We start from the raw sequence: 19,972 nt of genomic DNA, 5'->3' as shown, positions 1-19,972 counted from the left end.
ACCTTTACGACCACTTGTGACGAACTGAACGATGAAGGCCTCAGGGAATGTGTGTTTGGAGTTCATTGTCTTTCTTCCCTTTTCACCTTCTGTGTTCTCTTTGTCTCTTGCGCATTCGCGTTGTAGCCAACATATTTTAGCCTGGTTAATATCCCTGTCTTTCTCTTATCTCTTGTCTCTCTTATAAGATTCGCTCTCTTGCTTCCTTTCCTGGCGCCATGTTCTTCTCTTGCCACGTTTTAAGTAGTGCTTCCTTATAGCTGACCAGTGCACAACACATTATGGTTTAAGTTATGGTCAGTTGAAGAGAGAGAGAGAGAGAGAGAGAAAAGAATACAGAGAAAGGCCGGGAGGTAAACCAGAGGTAGTTCCGGTTGGCTACCTTGCACGGGGGAAAGGGATAAGGGCAGTAAAAAGAGAAAGAGCGTGGAAGGAAGCGATAAAGAGAAAGAGATACGAGCACTTACAAAGCGCGATACGAGCACTTACTATACAGCGGTAGGGGGCGGCGTTCTTAAGGGCTATCGTGAAGCCCCGTAGACCGCAGGAACCTTAATAACGCGAGTAAGGTCTTAAACGCGGATGATATTTCGGAGTACTGACCTAGAGCTTTGAGTTCTGATACTAGACGATTGTCCAACTGGCCCAGTACTCTTGCACATCACTTGTCTCTGGCCACTATATCGCGGGCAAACACAGGTAAGATGTGTAGGCGTCTCATCGCTGTCGCATGTGTCGAACGTGGAGCTGTTGGCCATCCCAATAAGGAAAGCATATGGGTTCGTAAAGGCAACGCCTAGCCACAGACGATACCGCATGGTCTGTTCACGTCGTGGTAACCCAGGCGGGAGGTGCATCCGTATGTCCGTACACAACGAATGCAAACGACACATAGCGAAAAAAAATTTTGTGCCTGTAGAAAGTGTAGGAGGTACGAAAATTTCTAGGAATGAACCCTTAAAATAGGTGTCAGAGAGAAGATGTTACAATGATAGCAAGTTCTAGTTAATAATTTTTCTCGATGTGGGTCACTCGGAAGTAATCATCACTGCTCTGTTCCTACCAGAAATTGTCGTATACTGTCAGTAAGTACGCAAGCTTTCGCATACCTGTAAATATCTGACGAGTCCCACAGGTGCAGAGTACAATCACGGGACATCAATCGCAGCCCAGCCGCAGCGCCTGTTCGCGAAAGCGGAATGAAGACTCGTTGTCCACTTTCATGCGCAGATCGGGTCGCTTTGTCGGCGTGGTCATTCCCACTGATGTTACAATGTCCTGGAAGCCATTGAAAGATTATGTTGCGTCTCTTGTCATGGCTAAGAACTGTATGCGAACTCAATGCGGCTAGATACGCAGGAGTGTGTTGATAATAAAATAAATGATCACTGACGTTGGCGCACCGCATATACCTGACTGTTTGTGGACGTCTGTGATATCTTCTTTCCCTGCTATAAGGAGCTGCTATGCTATAAACATTCCCTGGTGCGAAGGTTTTCTTATGTAATTGTGTAAATTTCAAAAGAAACCTCATCAATATATAAAAATGCTCATCTTCCAATTTCGATCTCCAACACTGCCTTTGGTAATTAAGGCCTTACATTTAAGGAACTTAATGCCGCGGGAATTTTGCTAGATAGCCTGAGAGCCATCCATTTGCTATCATTAAAGGCTGAGTCACTCATTATAATTTAGTTGTTTGTGTTCATATTCTTCGGTTTTCCACTATGTCTTGTTGCATTCCTCGAACATGTAATGTAATGTTAGAATGAGGAAAAAGAAAAATAGAAAACAACTTCAGATCGTCCGCTATACAACGTGCAACATCAACCGGTATGAAATGAACTTAAGGATACAAATGAGTAAATAACACTATTTCGCTCTGCTACTTTTCAGCCTCACATAGCGAAGAAGTTACAATGTTTTTGTCTGAATGAATTCAGCTTCAGTAACCGAAGTCATTAGGAATGCTAACAAGGCAGAACTGAATATAAAGGGAAGAGTGACTAGGGATAAGGAATAGATGATTTCGTGCCTAAATAGCGCAATTTACCGAGCCAGTGGCTGGATAATATGGTTTTACCATGGTTGGCTTTTGTGGCAGCTCTTACATTAAGGGTTTTTTTACGCTTTTCCGATCTCATTGCCCAGTTAAATCTATATGGCTTGGTGGGTCCCTTTGGTGTTTCCCCTGGATCAGACAGCGGTGCAGCTATACGCGATCCCAAGTCTTTTGTTCGCTTTGAAGTTACTTCTGCTTTAGCAAGTTACATGCGATTGCGACGAACAAAGAAAAGGCAAAGGCAGGAAGATTAACCAAAGTTGTCTTGGATTATTTGATCTTTGCTGATGGTCAATACGGAAATGAGTACAAAGAGACAGGATTGCTGGGCAACAGGAAAATACTCGTTGCGATTGCTTGCGCCTATAGGCACGGGATTCACCAAGAGGCAGTGAGCAGTAGGCTATAATGCAAGCACTTTTAATAATCGCCCCAGCTCTGTGCTTGCTTTGCCCATACATAAAGCTCAAGACGAAAGCCTCGCTCTCTGTGAACGTACCGTCTCGAGTATTCCGTGGTATTGAGCGAGTCGTATTGCTTTTTTGAAACGCCTGCCTGACAAATGGAAGTACGTTAGTATAGAAATGCATAATTATTCATTAAAAACATGTGGCACAGTTTAAGGTTGCTGTGTAATTACTGAAAAAGACGTCGTAAGTCCTGAAGTATAGCGCCATCAAGCTGGTGCTTGAAAACAAACTATGCAATTTTGACCTAAAAGAAGGAGCAGGCCATGGCATCCGGATATGGTTCTATATATAAGTAAGCTACTACAAGCGCTGGGGCACAGTGTCCATCCGCGGCTCTACGTGAAAAACCACCGGAAGGTTACGTAGAAAGTGACGCAATGCTCAGGATACGCTAAGTGGTACGCCTCAGGTCCTTGCTGTCGACAGTTCCTCAGTTGCTTCTACTCTGCTCCTAGTGGCATGCGAAAGTGTCGTTTCTTGCCGTTCCTTTCCCTGTATCACAAAGCTTTTAAAGCTTTCTCCTACCTATAATTCATTTAACCACGCACGAGATTAAATGCGATTACTCTTTCTATGTTTTACATGGATTCATTAACGGTCGGCTTACCATTGTTACTCGAATGAACATTGGGATCCTAGGTTTCCGTGAGTAATCTTTCATTCACGGGAACCTCCTCGCGGGAATGATTCCAACTATAAATGCATAGACAGCACCTGCGTTGAGGCCAGAGGGAGAAAAGCAGACGCGGGCTATGTCTGGCCATTAGCGAACACTGTAGCCGTATGTCTAATGCATCGTGCGGCCACTTACAGAAACTCTCCAAAGATAAGTTCGATCGTTATGAGAGATCGATACCATAATTATAGCCACAGGATAACGGAAGAATTATTGCGAAACCGATACCTGCCTGCAGGCTCTATACGAAACTCTTGCGTGTCGTTGGGAGTAAGCAAGAAGAAGTCTTGTGATCTTCAATATATCGTTCCTGTGCCCTGTATGAGGCAGGGCGATAGCTTCGTCTTCAGTGTACCCCACGCGATGCCGGCTGCTTCGTTCTATCTGTCCTCTTCATATGGCATCTGCCCTTGGGCGCTCGACACAACGAAATGCGGGTTATATGAGAGCGCGCATATTGGCTTTGCGACATATTTGCCTTCTCAGGAATTTCGAGACCCGTACATCTCGAGCGAGCCGAGGTTTTCGCAATAGCGCTCCTCGCAGCGTTGTATCGACGAGCACCGCGGCTCTGTCGTGCCAGTACCACGGCCTTGCTGTCTCTCGAGTATTGCTTCCTATTCCTTTCCACTTGCTGTCATATCGTGCAGCATAATAGCATGTCCTGCGGTGCTGCACGCTGTGCGTTCGTCCAGCACCAGTTTTCTTGTAGCCCATGCAGTGCCTGGTACTGCGGTGCTCGCAAGACATTGTAATTTAGTGTAAAAATCACAATACAGGCTTGACTGTAGGTGAAATGTGAACAAATCACAGAAATCACACAGAAATGTGAACAGAAATGTGAACAAATCACAGAAATTTAGCCGTGCTTCGGGAGATGTAGGTGCCTGCCGGTGGCGCCTGCAGACCCTCTCGTCTGACAAGATAATTGGGCTTTGTTTCAAATTTTGTTCCTTTTCTTTTGTGATTTCTTCGTCAGGGGAGTTTTTATAATGCTTGGAATGGCAGTCCCTTAAGTAACCTGTTCTTCTGGGGATCCCATCAGTTAATAAACAACAATATTCGCCATGTAATTCATCGCCCTACAGAAAGCATTTCACGCGTAGACGTAATCTTTGTGTCTTGATGAGTTAATATCTGCAATACGTGTCACTCTACAATGCTTAAAGTTTCATATATTGACTGTGCCATGAAACGCAGGCAATCGATGCGGCCGGACACCAGAAAAACAGGAACTTTCCCAAATTTGCATATACTATGCAAAATGTTCCCAAGTCAATACAGGGACACATGCCCCTGGTGTGGCGCAATACACACACCTTATCACATCACATGGGAGTGCAATACGACTAAGGCATTCCACAGAATAGAAAATCTGAGTGCGGAGCAGTGGGAGAGCGTGCTCTCCAGCGACGACCCTAGCCTCCAACGGAAGCTGGTGGATCATGCCGGACGAGCAGCCACGCACAGTGGTGCCCAGGAATAGGGGCGCCAACCATGCAGGCCGGAGATCGTCATCAACCAATAGAAGATCAAGACATCCGGCCCGATCGCTGAATTACTCTTTCTAGAGTAATAAAGTTTACTTCCTCCTCCTCCTCCGGCATATGTGTAGCAACGCTTGGGAAAGCACATTATAGAACTCACTAAAATGTGATGGAGTTGTCAAAAACAAGAGAAACAAAGGAGCATTAAATCAAAATTGGAAGAGTTCAGTCACATCTTTGTTTGCGCACTTTCCATAAGATTTTTCACAAAAAAAAGAATCGTTTGCGTTCCGAGAACAAAGTTTCGTGTTGATATATGAGCTTTTTTTTATTGTGCCCGTAGAACGTCTAGGAGGTACGAAAATTTCTAGGAATGAACCCTTAAAATAGGTGTATGACGTGAGACAAAAATGTTACAATGATAGCAAGTTCTAGTTAATAATTTTTCTTAATGTGGTTCACTCGGAAGTAATCATCACTGCTCTGTTCGCACCAGAATTTGTCGTATACTGTCAGTATGTTCGCAAGCTTTCGCATACCTGTAAATATCTGACGACATCTACCGACAGCGATAACAATGTGTTCAATTAATTAAAATGCTTACAAAGTAAATGTCGCATTTGGCTTCGTCTATTCGACTACATCTATTCTCAAAATGTTTGTACACTTGGTGTTGGATGAGCGAAGTTGCGGATTATTAAGTGTCTAGTTGAAATAATTGTAATGTCAAAGAGCTGATCGCACTAGAGACGCGCGAAATGGCACACAACATATTCCGCCTGTGTAATGGCGTGGTGCTCCTCTCTAGTGCGCTGTGCACAAGCTAAAATTAGACCAGTGAAACTAATTACACTTGAAAACTATCAGTACATTTCATGGAGAAGGTCGACTATTAGGAAAAAAAAACAAATGCAAACAAAACCTTTCCTTATAGAATTTCACGCTCAAATTGCTGTTCCCGATGACATATCTGTGATGTCACGGATTTCACAATATTAATCCGCCTATAAGGGTATACAGGAAGAAAAAAAAAACCCACGCACACGGAGTTAATTGGTTTAGTAAAAATTACTTTCGAGCGCAATATCCTTATTACTTAGAATAAAACGTGCTTAACTAGTCTGAAGTAGACACTGGCAAAACGAAACAAGGTCGCGGGACGCTTGTGCAAAAATCTCAAAGTTGGTTCATCACCTTCTTTTCATTTTGCGTCGTTTCATAGTTTACCGTTTGTTCAATCAAACTGTGGCTGACTATTTAGTATTCTGGAAGAAAAATGCACCAATACATCTTAACGTGATGCTTTCTTTGTATTCTGTCTTCGACACGTCCGTGTAAAATTTCAAAACTGAAGCTATGCATGAACTGTGCGAGCAACTTTTATGAGAAAAAAAGAAAAGAAAACGCATAAAAGGTGTATGTCTCCATTTCTGGCTGAATAATCTATGGAACACAAAGAACTTGATACATAGAGGAAAGGACAGGGAGGTTAGCCCAGTACATAGGCTGGCTAACCGGTGTTAGGGTAAGGTTTTCTTTTTGTGTGTTTAATGCGTGACCAACCCAAGGCAGGGTGATAAAGACAGACGAGACAACACTGAGATGATTCACTCGATAATAAATCCTGCCACAAGGTTTCAACATGAGACTAAATGTTAGCAGCATTTCACACTGGGATTTGTTTGCCCACGGGGCATGCAGCAGGTGCCTTGTTATGACGGCAGTAGACAACATGCTGTTTGTCAAGCGCAAGAGTAGAATGCGAGAGTCAATCCGGGAGAGAGAGAGAGAGAGAGAGAAACTTTATTTTGGTTCCTTCAAGGATTTAGCGCCTCGAGGTCTCGGTCGTCTTGGGCGCCGGCGACTTGGAGCCTCTTCCAGCAAGGGTGGGCCCCTATTCCAGGGCTCCACTGAGCCTAGCTACCTCACTAGCGTGCTGCACTAAGGCCCTTTGGGCCGTGAGCTCGCAGCTGGTAAGCCGACTCTCCCATTGCTCCGCACTCGGGTTATTGTGTTGGTGGAATGATTTATTGTGTTTACATTCCCATGTGACATGGTATAGTGTGGGTGTGGCCCCGCACCATGGGCAGGTGTCTCTATATTGTGTTGGGTACATTTTGTTTAGGATGTATAAATTTGGGAAGGAGTTTGTCTGCAATCTGCGCCAACTCGTTGCTTCCTCCTGCGTTAGAGATTTGTGCGGTGGGGGATATTTGGCTCTCGTCCCTCTGTATAAGTTTAAGATTTCTGTGTATCCTCCCTCACAAGCGTGTGGGTGATACTCCGGGGCGCGCGACTGCTCTGCTCGGAACGTGGTCTCTCGAGCTAGGCTGTCTGCCCTTTCGTTACCCTCTATGCCTGCGTGGGCCGGAATCCAAATTAACTTGTGCGTAACGTTCCTCTCGGCGAAGTCGGCTCCGCCAAGAATTCTGAGGGCGGCTTTGCTAATCCTGCCCCGCGTGTAATTTCTGCACGCTTCCTTCGAGTCTGTTAGGATGTTTAGAGGCCTGCCTGTCCTATATCCTTCTACTGCCGCCAGCGCCACGGCAATTTCTTCGGCCTCCGCTGTGTCGGCTGCCTTTGCCGTCGCACATGTGATCATATTCCCGTCGCCGTCCACCACCACCGCCGTGGCCATGCGCTTCCCTTCTCGCGGGTACGTGGCAGCATCCGTGTACACCGTGTTCTCTAGTAGCGCGAGTGTCTTTTCCACGTATTCGGCTCGCGCCTGCCTTCTGCTCTCGTGGAGGTTGGGGTCCATGTTCTTAGGTACTGGCCTAACGCTTATTGTTTTTCTTAAGCAGTCGGGCACGTCTGCGTATCTATCTACGTGTCCACTCGTGTCCCGTCCCAGCCTAGTCAGGAGCGCTCTCCCTGCAGGGGTGCTTTTGAGTCTGGCTTTTTGCGTTTCAAGCAGGGCTTCCGCCAGTTCGCTGAAAGTGTTGCTGATGCCCAGTTGGAGCAGTTTTTCGTTTGAAGTGTTTTTCGGCAGATGGAGAGCCGTCTTGTATGCTTTCCTGATTATCGTGTCCGCCTGTTCCCTCTCTCCTTTGGTCATCGCGTGGTACGGTAGCGAGTAGATGACTCGGCTGACGACCAGGCTGCCGACGAGTTTGAGTGTGTCTTCCTCTTTCATGCCGTATCTTTTTTGGGAGACCCTGTTGATCATCCGGCCCACCTGCTCCGTCACTTTGCTCAGCAGGCTGATGGTGTGGCTACATTTTCTGCTGCCCTGTAGCCACATGCCCAGGATTTTGATCATATTCTTTTCCGGGATGTTTTGACCATCAAGTGTTACTTCCAGCGTTGCTTGGGTGGGGTGTCTACCTACTCTCAGTAATTCGGATTTTTCTGTGGAGCATACCAGTCCCCTCTCTCTGGTGTACTTTTCGACACAGCGCGCAGCCTCTTGTAGCTTCTCTTGTTTTTCTCCCAGTGAACCTTGCGTGACCCAAACCGTGACGTCGTCCGCGTACATCGCGTGTTGGATGCCCTGAATCTCGCCAAGTCGTTTTGCCAGGCCGATCATCGCCACATTAAATAACACGGGCGATATCACGGAGCCTTGGGGTGTGCCTTTACACGGTGTGGAGAAGGTGTCACTCCTCAACTCCCCCAGTCCTACCGTTGCCGTTCTATCGGTTAGGAAGTCCTTGACGTAGTCGTGTACTTTCCTTCCGCAGTTGGTGTTGTTGAGGCCCTCCATTATGGCCGCGTGGCTGACGTTGTCGAAGGCGCCTTTGATGTCGAGCGCCATCACAACATTTTCACCCGCCTTAGGCATTGTGTCGAGTACCTCCTCTTTGAGTTGCAGGAGGACGTCCTGCGTCGATAGGTTGGCCCTGAAGCCATACATGCTGTTAGGGTACCACCTCCCGTTCTCCAGGTGCTGCTGGATCCTTCTGGTGACTATTCTCTCATACAGTTTTCCCAGGCACGACGTAAGCGAGATCGGCCTGAGATTCTCGATCTGTAGTTTCTTGCCCGGCTTGGGTATCATGACCACGATGGCGTGTTTCCATTCCGCCGGTACCTTCCCCTCTTGCCAGAGCGTGTTGAGGTACGACGTCAGCTGATCGACTGCCTCGTCGCTTAGGTTTCTTATGAGCGAGTTTCGAATCTTGTCCGCTCCCGCCGCTGTATTCTTGGTGGCCGCTCTCACGGCCTCGGTGACCTCCTCTCTTGTGATGGGTCGGTCCATTGTCGGGTTTTCCTCACCGAGATAATCTCCTTTGTAACCTTCGATTTGGTCTTTCCCGTAGCATTTTTCTCGGACTTCTTTCAGAAGCTGCTCTTCGGGACCTTCGTACTGGTGGACCAGTCTTTGGATCGATTTGCCGCTTTCGGACTTGTTCTTGCTAGGGTCCATTAGGGCCTTGAGGATGCGCCACGTTTTGGCCGTACTTAGGGTCCCGTTCAGCGAGTTGCTAAACTGTTGCCACCCCTGTCTGGCCAGCTGCGTCGCGTACTCCTCCGTCTGCCTAGTGATGTCCGCTATCTTCTTCTTTAGCTTCTTATTTAGCTTTTGTCTTTTCCATCTCTTGGTGAGCCCGCGTCTAGCCTCCCAGAGCCCGAGGAGCCGCTTGTCTACCTCCGGTGTTTGTTCCGTTCTATGCACTTCTTGCGTGTACATTTCCTGAATTTGCTTGAGTTGCTGGCTCCACTCTTCAACCGAGGTAATGTTACCCTTTAGCTGTCGACAGTGTGCTCTAAAGGCGTCCCAATCCGTCAGCCGAGCCGTACCAATTTTCCTCTTGACATTGTCTGCCACCGTGCTGACTCTTATTATGTGGTGGTCGCTGCCAAGGTTCTCGAGCAGGTTTTCCCACTCTGCCTGCTTGGCGCCCCTGATAAAGGTTAGGTCGGGACACGTGTCTGGACTGACGCTGTTTCCCTGTCTAGTCGGCTGGTTTTCATCGGTTAGCAGCTCACACCCGGTGTTTTCTGCCGCCGTGCAGATGCCTCGTCCCTTCTTGTCTTCCTTCTTATAGCCCCAGCGCGGGCTTTTAGCGTTAAAGTCTCCCGCTATGATTAGGGTGTTTTGTCCCGCCAATTTTTTGGCCTCCGCGAAAAGTTTAATAAAGTTTCCTTTTGTCTGTTTAGGTGGGCTGTACAAGTTTACTATGTACGTACTTCTAGCCTTTCTTTTCCTTTTGGGAATCACCTCCGTGATCACGTGTTCTATCTGGGTGTCCTCGATTTCTTTATGCGCTATGGTTACTACTTTGTTACTTATGAGGGTCGCGGTGCGGCCACTCTCCTGGCACGTATAGCCCCTGAGTGCGGGGGTATTATTGGTTTCCTGTAGCATGATTATATCTGGTGGATTTTCTCGCGTAGGTATGAACTGTTGCAGGAGTCCTTGCTTGCGCTTGTACCCCCTGCAGTTCCACTGCCATACTTCTAGTTGGTTTTGTCCTGCCATGCTGCGTTGTTACTGTTGTTGCTTGTACCTTGGGTTTCTGATCCGAATCGCCTGTCATTGTATAGCCTATCCCTGGCGTCATTAGTGGTTTTCTGCGTGTTTTGATTTTTGACGTAGTTACGGAAGCTCTGGTCCTGCAGAGCGATCTTTTGTTGCGTTTGTTGCATCTGATTTTGCATCTGTTGCATTTGGTTTTGCACGCTAGTCATGAAATTCCTGATTTCATCATTAAAGCTTTTCTCCTCTGTGTTTTGCTCGGCATCGCGAGGGAACTGTCATCCGATTACAATCCGGGAAGATAATCGGATGACAGTTCCCTCGCGATGCCGAGCGCTGCTAATTTTCCCGTAACGAGCACCCCTCGTCAAAGAAGAAGCGCCACAGAGGGAAGAAAGAGTTGTTACTTCGGGGGAGGCAGACACAACGCGAAGGGCTCATGGGCGTTTCCCGGAAGAAAGCCGCCACAAAGTGATGCCTTCCCTATACTGAGCAGCAGCGGAGAAAACTTTTTGGGAGTAAAAGATCTCCTCTCCCGTTTTCACGACAAGACCCTCTATCCACCTGTGCAACCGCTGGAACTTGGTGGGCCGCCGGTCCGATATTCCGTCTGCGGCAGTATTGTTTTTGCGTCTTGATTGGCTGTCGTCCTATTGTGACCTGCGTGCGATTGGCTACCGCGAGGAGGGAGGGTAGTAACAGAGGTGTTATAATGGCGGAGCGGAGGGAAAGCAAGCTGCTCTGGGGCCTTGGAAACACAGCTCATCCAGACACTCGTTGCTAAACACTTGATCTTTTTTATTTTTTTCTAGTCAATGACGTAAACAAGTTTTGTTGAAGCGCCAGTAAACCTGTTTGTTTTCGGTTTCCCAACTTGCGAGCTTTGGATTTCTTCAACCCGAAGCCTCTTCTCCACCACCATATCGAGCCGGGCTCGAGACGTAACCTAACGCCGCAACAGCTTCATTCATGGCTGAAAATGTTCCGCAAGCGAGCGATCACATTGTGAGCATATCTCCTCATGGTACACATTCACTGACAAGTGAGAATAGTCGTTCCTGTTCACAGTATGATACAATATTGAAGCTAGTTTCCTCTTACAGCAGATGAAATAAAGATCAATAACTGTACTAGTTGCTTACAGATGGTGACGTCTGTCCATTGCAATATACAGTGGACTCCCGTAAAGACGAACACGGTAAAGTGCAATTTTTAGACATGATGGACAACGTGTCAACGTTTGGTTGGTTTCTCATAAACCAAATGAAAAGATAAAAAATGGCTGTGGCTTAGCTAAGGTTAAGCCCAGGATGCGAAGCATACTAGCCTTTATTTTAGTTGTTGAACCACTGTTTAGCCTGGTGAACTGCTGTTGCTTGGCTATATTTGGTTCGGCTAGACGAAGAAACAACTCATGCAGGCGAGCGCACGAGCTGAGACCCGGCTATGTAGCTACGCGGCCGCAAGCGAGTGCACGAGTTGAGCTTCCGCTTTTGCAGCTGTTATGACGTCACATGGTAGCTACGCGGCCGCGCGTGGCGCAGCAAGGAAGAGCGTGGTTGTGCGGCTAGTATGCTTCGCATAAAAGACCGCCTAACGCCAACTACTGCATCAGCTAAGTCGAACATCAGCAGCCGACAGTGACGACTGCTACTCGCAGCAGGGATACAGGGGCCCGAACATGACGAATCTTCTAGCTATAAGAGATGGAAATTGTGTTTCTGCGGACGTCAGCAGCTGCGTGAGTGCAGGCAGCTATGGAAAAATCTACAGGGCCGATACCACAAAAATAATAATTGGGGAATCCGTATGAACTTCTGGAGGTTGCGTGTTGATAACCATCGGATATTGCCTACCCAAGGTACACAACAAAATAACGAAAGTAGAAACGTTACCCGCAGGCACGTCCGGTTGGTTTCTTCTGCATGATTCTTTATTAGCTGTAAAGCATGGGAAGTGCGGACTCAGAAAGGACCGTCATTCCCAAAATAGTAGAAATAACGAATCTAACAAAGAAAACCAGCAGATCATGGGATATATATACAAAAAGAAACTTTAGAACAGTATAAGTGGGAACAGGTCACGGTAACAAATGTTTCTCCGTACACTGCAGGTAAGTCAAGAAAAGTGCAAACGAGATTGGGATAGACCTAGGATATGGGAACATGCGTGCAACGCAGTATACATATTTCGCAAGGTGACGCAAGAAATAAATAAATAAATAAATAAATAAATAAATAAATAAATAAATAGGTCATGACGTAGAGATTATGGTTTTAATAGTAAAATGAAGTGGCACGTATATTCCTAGCGTCAGTGGTCATCTTTTCGAATAGTAATCCGGTGCATATATATTTCTTATTTATCTTCATTTAGGTTTTTTAACAAATACAAATAAATAAATATGTTAGCCACACAGAAAACAACACAATAACAAATGCTTGTGAGAATATTTTTTATAGATTGTTGCTCTACAAAGTATTATTACAGTGATCATATAACACGCGCTTTATTGAGAGCCGGAGAAGTACGCAGTTAGGGCACGCTTATGGCACTTTCTTCTGACATTCCTTAGGAAGAAGAAATACTCTCGTAAAAACACAGATACAGCACTTCTGAAACGTACTTGATCGCAATGACCAGCGGGACGCCAATAAGAGTGTGTGGGCGACCACCAATTCCCGTGAAAAGCACAACAAACCTACAATAATATCACGAGCGAAACGAGGCACGTGTCGGTGTTTATATCATCATATCCGACGCCACGCTGCGCGATATCGCTACGCGGCTGACAACGTCCAATTGGTCTACAAGTTTGCCGAGATATCCTCGCATCCGGACGCTGGTCACGCGTCTGTAGCAAAACGAAAACCGACGCCGTACAAGTAGGGAAAAGTGGATCTACTTCTGTGGCGTCTGTCGGACAATGTTGTTTTATTGCAATAATAATTATATGAACAATCCAAGCGCATTTCTGCCGTTGGCGTCAGCTGTTACCGTGAGGTTCCGCATATGGTCAAAGGGCGATAAAATTGTCACTCCAGTGTTCTGACAGCGGGTTTCCGCGGTCGACGAGTGAGATGTGTTCATGTTTGCTTGTCCGCACGTGACACCATGCTTGTTAATTTAGTTAGTATACCTGTTTAGAAGTCTATATGGCCGATAAAACTACTATCATTACTTCGTATAGCTGTCCACAAATTTGATATCGCAATCGATGCTCGGCTTTTGGGCGAAACTGCGACTTTTTTTAAAATGATAGCTTTCCTTGCCTCATTCGCTCGTTTATGTGTTTGGTTGTCGCTAGCGGTTGCGCTTTGAACAATTCAAAGGCGCCGATGCAAAGGGAGTGTGCTCTCCGGAAACTGAGTTGCGGGGGGCGTTCGCCGCCGAACGCAAACGAGCTCTTTGAGACGTACCTGGTCTTGCTCGATAACTTCATGGCGTCGCGACGTTTAGGTGCTGCGGTGGAGCGCTTGGGAAGGATTTGTTTTTTGCATGACGCTTTGTACTATGGCATCTAAAATCATGAAAGGGGCTGACAGATGGAATAGCACACTGTGGTACAAAGGTTATCAACCGGGATAAGGTGCCTCAGAAAGGCTGGCCAACGTTTCGATAGGGGGACCTATTTTCGACAAAGGCGGCCTCGTCATCTTGTGCATGTTAGTTTTAAAGGGTTAGTGCAGTGACGTCACGTACGGTTGTTGTCGATGGCGGCTGGTTGTAAAGGGAGAGGCTTCAAAGAGAATGAATGAGTGCTGTCACCTGACGTCTGTGAGCGTGGTTCCCAAGACGAGGGAAAAGAGCTGGAGAGCGGGAAGGCAGGGAGAAAAGAAAGAAAAGCAAAGAAATAAAAACGGGGAGGGAGGGGACACCAAGAGGGGAAAGAAAGATAGAACAAGAAAAAGAAAAGAAAAAGAGGGGCATGTGAGAGTGTTGGGGAAGCTACAAGTAGGGAGCATTGAGGGGTGTCGCTGGCGGCATGGTTTTGTGGCTTTAGAAGAGTCGGTCAGGCGGTCAGTGCACGAGTAACAAAAAAGGCCAAGATAGACATCAGTTGAAAGAGTGACTTTAGTAGCGTAGTAGCAATGCGTCGGCTAATTTGGAAGGAGTTAAGATGGCGACAAGAAGTCTGGGGTGAAATGCATGGCAGAACTGGAAAGCAGCGGCATGGTCCTTCAAGGGACGTTAGCCCCAGTAGCTTAACGTAGGTGTCGTTACGGCGGTTTCCTTCTCCACTTTTTCCTTCCTTCCTTCGTTACGGCGGTATACAGAAATGGCGATACCCTGTGTGGCTGAGGCGCCGAAAAAGGTATCCTGGCGTCTGGGTCTTTGGAATGAATGGTGAGCGTGTTTCAAAAAATATATACCCTAAAAAGAAAAACAGACAGAAAAAAAGGGGGGAGGGAACCGGAACAGGAACAACAAATAGGAGGGTGACGTGCTAAGAAGCGTGCGGGGGCAGGGGTAGTTGGGAACAGGAATCGTACAGTTTATATAAACATAAAAACATGAACGAGTATATTAAATTATATAGTAGGGAGGAAAATGTTTTTTTTACGAAATGTAGGAATTAAGGTTAGCTGGTGGCATAATGTATTTTGTGCCTTGGTTGATGATATAAGAATTTCAGATTTAAGTTACCACTTTACAAGATTCTAAGTTGCCACAGCCCAAATTATGTCCCGTCGGGTGCAGGCAACTAAACTTGTGCATGCGGTATGATTCCGTATATTTCCCTTTGCGAGGTGGACGGAAATTTGTGTGTAGTATATACAGCCTTGCCTTGTCGAATATATGACCATGTTCATTAATGTGGCTGGCTACTGCTTTAGGTAAATTGTGTTTTGTATCCACGTGGTGACCGTTCATTGTTGCATGAATTTGTTGTCCAGTCTCACCTATGTATTGCTTGCTATAAGTGGCACATTCTAGACAGTAGACTACGTTGCTTGATGTGCAGGTGAAATCCGAAGTTACCTTGTGTGAGTAATTCCACGCTGTACTTTTTACTGTAGTAGTAGATTGAATATGTTTGCATGTAGAGTACCTGGGGCGACCACAGGGACCGGTCCCCAACTTCGTCTTTGTCCTTAGTTTGGCATGTACAAGAATATCATTAAAATTAGTGTTGCGTCTGCAGGCTACTCTGGGCGGGTCGGGAAAAATCTTAAGTTTCTGGTTACTGGTGAGAATCGGGTAGTATTAATTGAAGAAATATCGTATTTCAACCTAAGGAATTAGATAATCGGCAACGCACAGAAAAGAAGCATTGGCTGTCTTGTGCTATAAAAAGTGCAGGAAATCAATAATAAACATTCAGTTGCTAGTCCATCGTGTGCCGTCCTCTCTTTCTGTCCGTGCGAGAACGTTCTGCTGGAAACGAATTGTGCTACGTGCAACCAACGAGCTCAGGCAAGCACTATGCCGAAGCACACGCAATTGCACACACTAATGCACTTAAGGAAACATATGGCAACCATGCTCAAATTAATTTATCCTGGCTCTTATATGCAAAGTACACTGCATGTTCCTCAGATGATTAAAGTCTTATAATAATATCACTACATTTACGAGACATTTGCCTTCTTGCTTTTCAGGATTTTCTAACAATTTATGACTGGGCCAGTTTCATATCTTTTATTGTGTTGTTATATTTTTATTCCTGTTAGCCTAGAACAGACAGAGAATTTCGCAGAGATGTCGGCATAGCAAAGCACGCAGTGGCATTCTAAAGTGGGTGCTCGAAAGTCTGCCTCGATGAATTATATATGAATGCAGGTCACGTGAGCGCTCGGCGAGGTCTCGTATTTCTTATTCGGAAAAAACATCCGTCAGTGAACTCTGCAGCATTTTTGGGGATCCAGTGGCTTCGGTGAACTGGGTCAAATGTAAATATAGTTTCTCCCAAAGAAAGCAGTTGCACGTTCCCAAATTCTTGTCTTTTTACAAAGTGCAATTACAGCTCCTCAAGAAAGAAAGAAAGAGAGAGAGAAAAGCTTTGCACACCTGAAAAAAGATGTTGACAGGGGCTCCAATTGAATCTTAAAGTGCTACTGTCGCAGCTACGTAAGCATATTTTATCCTTGCGGTGTAACTGACTCATGGCTGCATCAATCATATAAACATGTGAACGAAAGCACAATGAAAACTCACTAGCGCTAACTTTGGTGTACTTCTCTGCCAATGCCTGTTAGAATGAAGCCTCTAAAACACCGTAGCTGTGCAGCGTTGCATCACCGGAAATAAATATTCTTCCTAAAAAAATCCTAAAGTGATGATGAGTTAAAATGACGGATACGCAGTTCGTTTTTTCGCCTTTTTGTGTTTATACTTTCTTATTTTTGTGGCTTCAACCTTTGTGCTTTCCTAATTCTCATTTGAGGCACAATTTTGATTCTCGCAAACTTTATTATTTAACTGAATGGAATTTTAAGTTAAATATCAAACTTCCCAGTTTCCCAGTTTCAGCTTTCCTTACGCCGCAATAAAATAATGGCATTATCCTTACTTGAATAATTACTTTATGCTGTGACGTCTCCAAAGTGTGACGGCTCCAAAGCTTGGGCACCGTGGATTTGTAATCGTTATTTTGTTGCCTTCTGAATACCTCACTATTTTTCGCTTAGGGTATGTTTTCCTTCCTCGCGCTTCCCAGCGCTGGCTGCGTCTGTTACATGACTTTTTGCTCTGCATCGACGGCGAACGTCAACGCAGCGGCGTGTTCACACTAGCCATCAACGCCGGCCCTATAAGTATGTTTTTGCACCCCCTCCCCCCTCCCCCCCCATTCTAATCTGTCTCACCTAGGGTGACTCCCATCCTAACAGAAATTGTACGGCGTGCCTTTGATTAATTCGTGGCGGTTTAAGCAATCCGGTACCGATTTAGTAACCCTAGAGCCTCAGTAATTGCAAGCTTTTCTATATGACGCAATACGGCACCACAGTGTCCTCATTTTACCGTTAACCGCAGCTTTACATAACCGGCTTTCTGAACTGATCTGCCCCAGAACCGGAGACTCCACCTGGGGGAAATATTATATATATATATATATATATATATATATATATATATATATATATATATATATATATATATATATATATATATATATATATATATATATATATATATATATATTTATATATATATATATATATATATATATAATCCGCGCCTTTAGAACATTACGTTAAGAAACGAAGAGAAAAGGAGGAAAGAAACATACTGAAAAAAATAAAGGCGGGAAACGAATGAGAAAGCATAGTTTTGAAGTTTTCTGACAAAAACAGTCAATAAGGTAAATTTTACAAAAAGATATACTAGGTATAGGTACAGAGCGAAAGGCAGCAAGTCGACCTCCACGAGGCTAGGCGGTCCTGCTGCACAATGTCAAATGTAAGGTTGCAGTCATGAACTGTAATAGAAGAGGTCGCGAACCGCAATACAGGGAATCGCCAAGAGAAGACTCATTCGGTGAAGCGTAAAATCAAGTAAAGGGGAGACGAAATGATGCTGGCTCTCGCGAAATCTTGCTATGCTTTCTTTTGTTGTACTTTCCGCTTGATGACACCGAAACAGACAAATTAAATTCATCTACGCAGTCCCTTTCCAATCCATCTAATTTGTAGCGTCCCGCCTAGGCCTCTCATTTCGTTAAGAGCTCTGAAGCGCAGCTCAAGTGTGAAGCTAGCGGCGTAATAATCCTAATTCACCTTTGAGACATCGCTCACCTGGCGCAATGTTCTTGCGCTCAGGTATACCTTAAGTGCAAGGAGAAAGTAGGTTATTTAGCGGGAAAAGCCGCGATTGAAGTTTCTCTGTTGTGCGCCATCTTTTCAACTTCTTCATTTTATAAGTGGCGAGATTTGCTGGTGCTTGATTCTTTTAGAGGTGCACGTTCGGCATCCCCCTCTTAGGAAGAGTGGAGTGAATGCCGACCAATTTAAACGAAACGTTTCGTTCAAACAGTGGGTGCCACTAAAATGGAAATAAAGATAGCTTGAAAAATGCGGTGTTCTCACCTAATAAAAAGTTAGATATCTACAACAATTAGCTATTATTATCGCATGGAAAGGAATGACAATAATGATGCCCAGAAAGAAGTATACGAAAACCAGACCAACGTAGACATATTTATAAGCCTAAAAACAAGTATCGTCGTAGCGAGTATCGTCTTAGAGAGTGTAATAGTGCTCGAAGTATTAGTTTTATGTTCGTCATATTGTTACAAGCATCCATTCCCGTACTTTAGAGAAGGCGCAAGCAACGGGATCAAGCCGAGGATTGAAAAAAGCGCTCGTGTGGTTGTTGATCTGTCATCTCGGTTTCTCCTCGTATATATTACCTAAATACACTTTCTCTTTTGTTTTGCCTAGTCTTGTCCCTGTAGCAGGTTTGGTGGAGGTGCAGGGTACCAACTCGATACAACGGAGCTCCTCAGCGGCCGACATCTGGCTCTTTCCACAATGACAGAAGAGACAGTAGCCGTCGCAGTAGTGGCCATATCAACGGCTGTCGTTGCCCAGCTAAGCGATCCAGGCACGTCTTGTGGAACTGATGATGTCGAAATTGAAGAGTGGTTGGCGATCTTCGAGCGTGCAAGCAAGAGCAACCGATGGGATCATAAGGCCATGTTATGCCCAACATCCTACTTTATCTTCAAAGGACAGCAAGGGTCTGATTCCAGAATCATGAAGAAGAAATTGAAAGCTAGGATACCTGCAAGGAAAAAGATGGGTGCTCTGTAAGGCAAGTCTCTTGATCGAAGGATCGCGGTGAAGGAGCTAGCATCCGGTGCACAAGCATCAGCTAAATCCTACCTGTCTCATATGCAGGATGTATTGGTCCTTTGCCACGAAGCGGACGATGGTATGACTGACTCTGAGAAAGTTGGGCACGTCGTCTGCACGTCGGCACGTCGTCACAGCCTGCTAATCTGCAAGGACTGTGGCGCGATGAATGCTATTATTAATGAGCGCAAGCGTCTTGAAAGCGCCAAAAGTCGACATACTGCCCATCAGTTCACTCGACTTCCCCACGTGTAAGAAACCTTGTCTTGCAAAGACATGCCTGCTGCGTTACAGCTGCCGCTAACCGCGGAACACATGGGGAAGATTATACGGCATGAACTTGAGCATATATTTTCTGCTTCCTCGTGCCCCCGTTTCATGTGAGTCTAGCGCTACCATGAAATCACTTCTTCAAGCCATCGTTCGTGAGGAGCCACCGACTGCTGGCCTGCACTCTGTGGGCGCCGACGCTCACTCCCGCGCAATGGACATTTCCCATATTCCTTTGCCCAAGGCCAGAGGCTATGTCACCACAATGCCGCCAAGTGGAGGACTGCTGACGACCGGCTCATTTGGTTTAATTGACCTCGGACCGGTCACGTCGTCGCTATTGAAATAGCCGGTAGTCTTGGCCCCATGCACCTATGCTCCTAACCGTCGCGTCATTGACTATGCTAGTCAACTTCTCTCTCTTTCAGAGCGCAAGTTTTCAATCCCTGAATGGAAATGCCTTGCTTTAGTTTGGGCGGTTGCAAAATTTTGACCACACTTGTTTGTTTTCGGTTATCACAGACCGCCATGCACTATGCTGGTTGTCTTCCCTTAAAGACCCCACTGGGCGACTTGGTCACCGGGCATTGCAGGTTCAGGAGTATACTTTTGATGTCAATTAGAAGTACAGCCGAATTGATCAGGATGCCGACTGCCTCTCCCGTCATCCCGTGGATCCTCCCGACTCCGCTGCCCATGGTGCCGACGCGTGCGTCCTCGCCGTCTATGACTTCAGCGATATCCAGATGGCACAGCTGAATGATGCAGACTTGCGCTCCATATTCCT

At 45.9% G+C, this 19,972-nt stretch overlaps 1 long non-coding RNA gene across 1 annotated transcript in view; it reads right to left on the bottom strand.

The window, feature by feature from the left end:
• The window catches only part of LOC135911324 (uncharacterized), a 716,391-nt gene that overhangs the window by 159,796 nt on the left and 536,623 nt on the right, over nt 1-19,972 (bottom strand). Inside the window, exon 3 of the long non-coding RNA XR_010567271.2 lies at nt 3,140-3,246. This is a non-coding gene — a long non-coding RNA (uncharacterized lncRNA). The remainder of the gene's footprint in view (nt 1-3,139; nt 3,247-19,972) is intronic.

The sequence above is a fragment of the Dermacentor albipictus genome, chromosome 1 (assembly GCF_038994185.2).
Source record: "Dermacentor albipictus isolate Rhodes 1998 colony chromosome 1, USDA_Dalb.pri_finalv2, whole genome shotgun sequence".
Taxonomy (NCBI): Eukaryota; Metazoa; Arthropoda; class Arachnida; order Ixodida; family Ixodidae; genus Dermacentor; species Dermacentor albipictus.
The sequence above is the reverse complement of the archived record's forward strand: the minus strand, read 5'-3'. Positions and strand labels throughout refer to the sequence as shown.